General features: G+C 34.5%; 1 long non-coding RNA gene across 2 annotated transcripts; it reads right to left on the bottom strand.

Moving 5' to 3' along the window:
* Positions 1 to 3517: 3517 nt before the first annotated feature.
* On the bottom strand, positions 3518 to 5443 carry LOC145106311 (uncharacterized). 2 transcript variants are annotated; one of them, XR_013707538.1, is made up of 5 exons: positions 5141 to 5443; positions 4720 to 4978; positions 4316 to 4427; positions 3937 to 4052; positions 3518 to 3825 (listed from the first exon to the last, which is right to left on the bottom strand). It is a non-coding gene; the product is annotated as an uncharacterized LOC145106311 (long non-coding RNA). The 2 variants fall into 2 exon arrangements; XR_013707537.1 differs by having other exon boundaries at positions 4720 to 5443.
* Between the last annotated feature and the right edge of the window lie 3784 nt (positions 5444 to 9227).

The raw sequence follows: 9227 nt of genomic DNA, 5'->3' as shown, positions 1-9227 counted from the left end.
GTTATTGGTATGTGCAAGTCGTAGGGATTGAGGGGCCTGATATCCCCAATTTGGCATATAAAACAAAAGTTTGTTTTCCTTAAACCTTTACAGCATGTGGTCCCAAATCTGTATATTGAACAAAATTTTTTTCCTTAAAATAGAGCAACAAACATGAACAAGTTCTACCTTTGGGTCCTACAACATGTGTTGGGTGTACTAAAATAAAGGGGAAATGTGTATATATCCATAATATTCTTTTTCATTCATCCGAGTTTTGTAAATTCCTTTTAAGTACATAATACCATTCACGATTTTGTTTTTATACATAGAAAAAGACATCCAAGATAGTGACTTCCATATTTACCAGCCACATACAACAAAATATCTACCATACCAAAAAAACCATAATTATACTAACTACTTACACCAAAACACAAAGAATTAACCACCCAAAACCCAACACCCAAAACACAAAACCCTAACAAAGCAAACCAACTACCTCATCACCAGAACCAATTGTAAGTTGTCACCACTCCTACAACAACGATCACTCCAAATAAACATGTGAAAGCAATCATCTTCTTCATCTTAGCTATGTCAGTTGTTTCCCTTACATACGTCGGCTAAAGTGAATAAAAGTGGTTCCTCATGTCGTCAGTCAAATGGGACACCACCAAAAGCCCTGCCCTTATATCATCCACCTCACGATTCATGAAACCCATCTCCTGATGAAGACGTTCCCTTAGTTGACGCTTGTCCACATTGACTTCCTCCCTGATAAGGGAAACCTCAAGCTGAAGTTGGAGAAGAGTGATATGGGTGTCTTGTGGCTCGCCTGCAATAGAGTCATTCGCTTCTATGTGACGACGATCTTCGAAGGACCAGTTGTGGCGTGACGACGTAAGAGAAGGCATGTTTGTCTTGCGTACGGTAGGATAGGTTTTGCGAGTTTAGGGCAAGAAACTTAGTGGCTTTGATCATTTTAGGGCACCAACATTTGTTTTATAACCACTTGGGGCAATGAACAGTCCGAAAATTGCCCCCTAAGGGTTATGTTGAAAACGACGTCGTATGGTCCAAGTCAAATGTTAACTGGATTATGTTGTGTCATGTTCAAAACGTTGTCGTATGGTCTAATTTTTAACTAAGTTGGCTTTACTTGCTTATGCGGCACTATTAACCGGTTAAAAAAGGTTAAGAGGACTAAATGGGCAGGTCACTAAACACTTTGTTCCCTCAAAAAGCATGAAAAAAATTTAGGGGTTGAATGAGCAAAGTGGTAATATATAGTAGGGTCAATGTGTCATTCCTAAAAAAAATTAAAAGAAGTTGCATATAGATAAGCATGTCATTTTGGTGTTCAAAGTTTGGAGTCTAACTTTATCTGTTTAATTTTTGTTTGTATCGTGTCAACCTGTTGAATTAAACGAGTTGGCATCTATGACCCAAACCTTTTTATTTGCGTGTTGATTCGTATCATGTCGAAAATTGTATGTCCTGCATCTTACGACCATTCATCATATTTAAAAAAAATTTAAAAAAGATTTTGTATGAATAAATGTTAAATTATATAAGGTAAATTCAAATTTTACTTGGAAACTTTTAATTTGGTTTGTGTTTGTTAAAATGTATTGTTGCCACCGGTCAAGGCGCAATGAAATTGCAGAGGTAGGACTTCAAATGGAAATATGATGTTGCTAAAGGGTGAAAATGAGTAAGATACAAAGTTTGAGGGCTGAAGTGCGACTGGATGAATAACTGACTAAAAGAATGCGAATTGATTTTAGCTCACATAATTGAGTGAGATAATTCTATTATTGATTTTAGCTCACATAATTGAGTGAGATAATTCTATTCACTAACTACTTGCCTGATATTTTTTGGAACGATCAATACTTTTGGTCATTTAGGGTATTCTGTTGTTATCTCATAGCTTGGTGATTTTATTATTTTTCTTCCTTCACACACTACTAGGAAAAAGGCTTTCCTTGACAGACATTGTCTGTCGTAAATGCCTATACATGGCAGACAAATGTCTGTCATTGAAAGTCATGTCATAAAGGATAATGACAGGCATTTGGCCTGTCATAAATTTTACGACAGGCCTTTATGACCCACAATTACAACATACATACACGACACACGTTTTCGACATACATTTAAGATTGGCTTTGTATGTCGTAATTTGTAACATTCTTGCAATTATGACAAACATTTATGACATTCTATACGACATGATTTTTGACATAGTTTTTTGACATATTTTGTATGTCATGGCCTTATATATATATATATATATATATATATATATATATATATATATATATATATATATATATTCTTAATTTGTACCAAATAATAAAAAAACTAAATTACACATTTAATGTCTAATAATGCAAAATAAGATATCATACTTACACAAAAATACATTCCATTACACTAACCATAATGTCAAAAGGTTCTCTTGCAATTTTGGTTTTCATTTGAATTTTGTAAGGTTTTGGTTCCGTCAGAATCACTGATTCCAATTCTGTCGCAATCGCTGATTCTGGTTCCACCTTCAGATATAATTAAATTCCGTTGATTTGGCAGTGGAATGGAATCATAGATTCTGATTCCAACATAATCACAGATTCTGATTCCATCAGAATCACTGATTCTAGTTCCACCTTCAGATAGAATTAAACTCCGTTTATTTAGCATTGGAATGGAATCACATATTCCAATTCCTTCGGAATCATAGATTCCAGTTCCACCCTCATACCTTTCATATTCTTGTAGATTGTGATAAGCATGGTTTAGCAACTTGTGACCACTTTCCATAAGATCCCTCCTGATATGCACCAGATTGATAGCTTTGGCTAAGTCCTCCAAAACACAAGCTTCCGAACCCCCGCAACTTCAAACAAAATTCCATCGATTCCAACATCATGCTAAGCGGGCATCCAAACCTTGCAACCCTAAAATTAACCAAGGGTATTTTAGTAATTTCACATCATTCTAACACACACAAACACGCACACACACCTACATGATATTGAAGGGCAGCAGAAACACGATAAATAGAAGGAATAGCAGAGGGGTCTCGGGCACCAGCTCGGGCAGTCAAAAGGGCAGCATTCTTTTTGCAGCAATGACAACATCAGGTCCAGTAGAGCCACCCATTGCCTCCAACATTGCTTGTGGGGTTGATGGAAGCATGTAAAGGGTATTATCAAGATTTTGATAAAAAGCCGAAACTTCTTAATAAATCAAATCTTTTGCAGCATTTGATATGTCAATCACAACTTTACAAGCTGGAATAATTGTACTCGATGCATAGTCTCCTGCAGCTAATGGTTGTTGACTTTATCCATTTTTCCACACATGCAGATTCTTGTCACCAAATACATATGTAATTATGGTGTTTGTATCATACAACATAAACATATGATTCACATGACCCTAAAGAAAAGTCAAAAAAAAATCATCAGAACTGCAGTAATCACTTTAAAAATGTGCATACAAAAGGTAGGAACATACAACATCTGTGGAAAACTTAAGTAGTTCTTCTCCATCATCTAAGGTGAGAACTCTGATCTTGGTATTTGATGCAGCTAATATTTTATCATCTATCATGACAAGAAAACAAACGTTAGAAGAAAAAGGTTAAGACAATTTAAGGACCATGTGTTGGGAAAACTCGCCAGAAAAATATATACAGATGAAGAGATCAGTTGATTTGAGATTTTCATTTCTTTTAACAGTTCACCAGTTTCACAGTTCATTTCGCATGTTGTTCCATCTGTACTTATAGCACAAAGTTTACGCCCTTTGTTTGCAAAAGAAAGAGCAACAATTCTACTGCACATGGAAAAGTTCTGAGCTTCAGGTATTACTCCAAATTTGGTTATTTTAACCATCAATAATCAGAAAATTTATGATCATATCATCTATTATTTTTTCCTAGCATACCTATGATGATGTCCAGAAGATTTCCATTTTAACTCTACAGAAGTGGCATTAATGGTGAAGACTTCACCATCATCTGTTCCCAGTGCCACCAAACAAGTAATATTTTCTTTTTTGCGCTGAGAATTAAGAGGGAGAAGAAGAAATAAGGGATTATGGAGCCGGATATGAAACTATTAAGGCAAAAATGGAGTGTGAGAATTGAGATTTCCAATGCACTATAGAATATTCAAACATAACTCGATGATTTTGGATCCCAAACCTGTAATTCAAACATAATCTCCTATCGTGATCTCTCACATAATCCTATAAATGGGTTTGAAATTTAAAGAATCAAAGTATAAAATAATAAAACTAATTATGAGGTTGACATGTGAAGTACCATTACACATCTCCATTTTGATTTAGACCATTTGTAAGGAACTAAGGATCCATGTCACATACTCCGGCCACATGGATTATCTTCACCTTTGAATTGACTACAAATACATAATCTGTAAGAAATGTCAAATGTCAGGTTGCATTAAATCAGGAAAGCTAATAAGTAAAAACACTAATTGCATATTCCAAAACGACGTATGTGTTAGTAGTAACTAATATCCATATTAACGAAATTAAGGAGTATCTCCAATCTAGCTTTGCTATTACTCATATCAACATGAGTTTTCTGAGTAATCAGAGATGAAAAATTATCCATTGCTTCATCACAGGCCGAGATACTACTGGAAATGTAAGGATGGTTGAAAAGAAGTAGAGTGAAGCTGGTGAAGGTGATTGATTGTGTACCTGTTAATGACAACATCTACGATGATTTGAATGGGATTAGCATCGGTTAACAGATGGATGATTTCCATTGCGTGTTTGAATATGCGAACAACCATGAGCTTTTTATCATTGTTTCTCCCATGCACCATGAGAGAGTTGGTTAATCACTCCACAATTGGGCATTGAGCCTTCCTGAACCTCCTTGCTTTGTACCTTCCGGTTGTGTGAGGCATGTAGATTGGGTGCTTTGATGCAGTAGTAGTACAGAAAGATCAGGAACCTGTTTACATAATTCACATATTATTCTAAATCAACAAGATCAAGATTGATGTTCATGAGCTAGAATCACAATACATTGAGCTTAATTTCACACAACCATTGAAGAAATTAACAGGAAGCGCGAATACTGAAACACTTTACACAAACAAACATCTACTGATACCGGTGAATTTGGATTAATTGGTTAAGAAGATGACATGAACGTCATCGTAGGTCCAGCGGTTAAAAAGCAAGATATCGCTGCAAGCCTTCCCATCATCAACGATAGGTGCGACGACCTCCATTGATTACGATTCTTACTCAACTGTAAAGCAAAAGCCTTTGTGATTCACGAATCGGTGGAAGGAATGACAATGGCGTGATCGGTGGGGTAGTGGAAAGTCGTCGAGTGGTGAACGAGAATGGAAATAGCGAGGCAACAAGTTGATTTCTTGAGCAGGGCAACCCTAATCGATCGATGCTTTTCTTTGATTTGATGGAAATGGTGAGGTGATTTTGAATGGTAATACGATATTTGAGGGTATCACCGTGTCTAAGCCTTCCAGTGAATTGTTACAATAAGTAGCCCCACCAATCTTACAATGTACGATACTACCCTTTTATTTCTCTTTTATTCCCTTTTCAGTCCCTTGAGATATGATATATTCTTCAAAGGACGATATATGGAAATATGAGTTGCAAACGTGAACTTCATCGTAACCCAAGTTTAGTCCTTTATTTATAAGTCATATCTTTTTTTTTGGAACATTTCTTTGTGCATTGTTAAAAGAGTTAAGTAATGGATCAATATAGGTTCGATGGAAAAAATGTAACTTTTTATTTAGTTAACTCTGTTGGATATATATTAAAGGATTTCAATATAATTTAGACAACTTATGGAACATCCTCCATTTTCATAGTACCTTTTTTCGTTTTACATATTTTAAATAGATAGTCATTTTATCCATAGGATGACACTCGTAGCATTCTCCTTACCTAGTCAAGATAGTCACCGACAACTATAATTAAAACGTACACTTTTTTTTCTTCCTTGCATCTTTTAACAAATAACGACTATATAGCTTCTATCAAACTTTATCAAAAATACACTGTATCAAAGTTATATATCCATCTAAGATAATATCTATATAATAAATTATTCTATATTATCTTCCAACTTTAATTATTCCTAGATTTCTTTGGGTTGAATTTTAATTTTCAAAATCATTTTTCTATTAAGTTACATTATGTATCCTTTTAATTTTAACTTTTTCTTATAGTATTAAAGGATACAAAGCAATTTAATTTATTCTTTAAAATACGACATAAATTAATGATAGACATTTCTGTCTGTCGTACATCATTGATATTTTACAATATATGACATAAAGTTTATGACAGACTTGTATGCCTGTCATAGAACTGCTGTATGTCGTAATTCGTCTGTCAAGAAAAGCCTTTTTTCTAGTAGTGACAAATCAAGCGGGTATTTTTATTTTCTTGAATGGCCAAAATATATTAAAATAACCAGCGAGATCTTATAAGGAAAAGTTATACATGAAGAATGAGATTACAATTCAAATCTAGCCATCTAAAACCCCGACCTTTGATGCAACTAGCATACCATAAAAAGGAAATACATGAACCTCATCAACCATCAATCCAAACGGGACTCTTTCAACGGTGTGAAATATTTTGTTATGTATGTCCATATTAACCAAGAATAGGAGAAGACAATAACCTTGCTCTTTTGAGAAATCCTTAAACTGGGACAACTACCTTATATATGTCGATATCAACCAAGAATAAAAGAAGACAATTGCCTCGATAATGTTCTTTTGAGAAATCATTAAACTGGGGACACGTACCTTAGTTAACCAACAATCTCCCGCTAGTTAACCAACAATCTCCCGCTGTTAAAAAAAACAATCAATTATGTTATGCGATTATATGTTTAAATATGTTAGTATTTATGCCCTGCTTCATAGTTAATTTTTTATCATTATCTTGTTAATTGGAAAATAAGACAATGTATAATTTATTTTCTTTAACTTAGTGCTCGTAGTGTTGAGTCGTTGAGAATGATCTAATGGAGAGGTTTCCAGATAAGATCATCGATTGAGAAAGAAGCCTTAAGGGTGAAGTTGCTAGATCAATGCTTAGGGAAGAAGCGAAGTCTAAGTTTTGGATAAGAACGAAGATGCGGAGAAAACTTAAATGAAAATGAATCAGTTTGTAAAGATGCTAAGAGAGTGAAGGAAGAGACAAAGTCGGGAGCAAAGGTAGAGCTCTAGAAGTGAAGATAAGAAGCAACTTATACTACAGTTAAGCTAAAGAATGAAATATTAAGATCGATAAATTTGAAGGTCGTGATTTTCTCTTTTGAAGGATGTAGATTGAAGATTATAACTACTAGATCACATTATGCCTTACCGTGAGAGAAAGAAAACTAGATGCTATGAAGCACGAGGATTAAGATTTATTAGATTGGTAGGCCCTTCGTGCGGTCAGGTTGTCATTTGCGAAGCATGTTGCATATAACATTGTCATTGAAAGAACAACATTTTCTTGATCAAGTGTCTAACTCAACAACAAACAAGGTTTTACTGATCAGACAGTTCGTAAACATGAAGATGAAGGAAGGAAACTCGGTGACATATCATATAAATTAATTTAACTCAATAATACCAAGGTTGACGTATGTTAACATCAAATTTAAAAATGAAGTCTAGGTGCTTATATTATTATCTTCGATGCTATATACTTGGTCAGGGATAGTCGCAACAATTAGTAATTAGTTTGAAATCACTAAGATCACATTTGAAGGTATTCACGATTTGATCCTTGATGATATATACAGCAAAAATATCATAGAGTGGTTCAGTAGTTTGTTGATCACCGAACATAGGGGTCGTGGTCAAACAGAAAGGGGAAATGGTAGAGGAAGATCAAAGTCAAGGAGAATAGGACATTCAGAGAGCATGAATGATATCACATGTTGGCATAGAAAAAAAAGCAAACAATCTAGAAATTAGTTCCCTAATTCTTCAACCAAGAAATAGAGGTAGGAAGTAAATATACCATGGGATTTTGTTGATACTCTAATTTTCAGTATGGATTTAATCATGTATCATGGATTCAGGTGCTTCGTTTCATGCAATTCGTTGTTGATAAGTAATGCAAAACTTCAATCATTAAAATAGGAAGGTGAGTCTTGTTGATAACAAGAGCCTAGATATCACCATAGTTGAGCATGTTGTCCTCAAGAATACTTCCGGTTCGAAGAGGACATTAAATGTCAAGTATATTCCAGATTTAAGGAGGATATTGACATATGTATGGAAGCATATAACGAAGGACACTGTTGATTTTGGGAATTAACAGTGGAAGGTTACTAAAGGAAACCTTGTAGTGGCTTGAAGTTAGAAGAAAGGAACCTTGTATATGGTTAAAGCTTCTTCGGATGGGATTCACTCAGCAATTGAAGATGCAAGAGCTTCTACTATATGAAACTAAAGAGTTGGTTATATGAGTGAGAATGTAATGAAAATGCTGGATTTTATTGAAGTAATCATGAAATTGAACAACATAACAATGTAATATTGTGACCCTTGTGTTCTTGGAAAACAAAACAAGGTTACCTTCGTCAACATGGGGCTAGTACTGAAGGTCGAGAATCTTGAACTATTTCATTTAGATGTTTTATGGACCTAATTTGGTCTCTTCAATAGAAGGGTATATATATATATATATATATATATATATATATATATATATATATATATATATATATATATATATATATATGGAAGGTATGGGGTTCTATTTTCTAAAAAATATACGAAGTTTTCACTACATTCAACAAGTGGAAGATTATTGTTGAAAATGAAACAAGTCTTTAAGCATTTAAAGTTGGATAATAGGGAGAGTACAATAACAAGGAGTTTGTTGATTATTGTTTTGAAAATGGGATCATAATATTGAAGAAGGTTCTAGAAACTCCTCAACAGAATTGAGTGGGGGGGGGGGGGCGGAGGATGAACATGCATATTAAATAAAAGGGCGAAGAGCATGAGACTGCATGTAGGATTGTTGAAGATCTTATGGGTAGATGCAGTTAACACAACGTGGATGCTTTGATACTTGAAAGGAACTTCAAACATAACCTTATGTTTCAAAAGGCAAACAATCATCAGAGAATAACTAGTTATGTGTTCACAATTAGGGGAACAATCATCTGTTGGATGTTCATACAATAATAAAGTGTTGTT

This window comes from Lactuca virosa, chromosome 1, assembly GCF_052849685.1.
Source record: "Lactuca virosa cultivar CGN04683 chromosome 1, Lactuca_virosa_CGN04683_v6, whole genome shotgun sequence".
Lineage (NCBI taxonomy): Eukaryota > Viridiplantae > Streptophyta > Magnoliopsida > Asterales > Asteraceae > Lactuca > Lactuca virosa.
The sequence above is the reverse complement of the archived record's forward strand: the minus strand, read 5'-3'. Positions and strand labels throughout refer to the sequence as shown.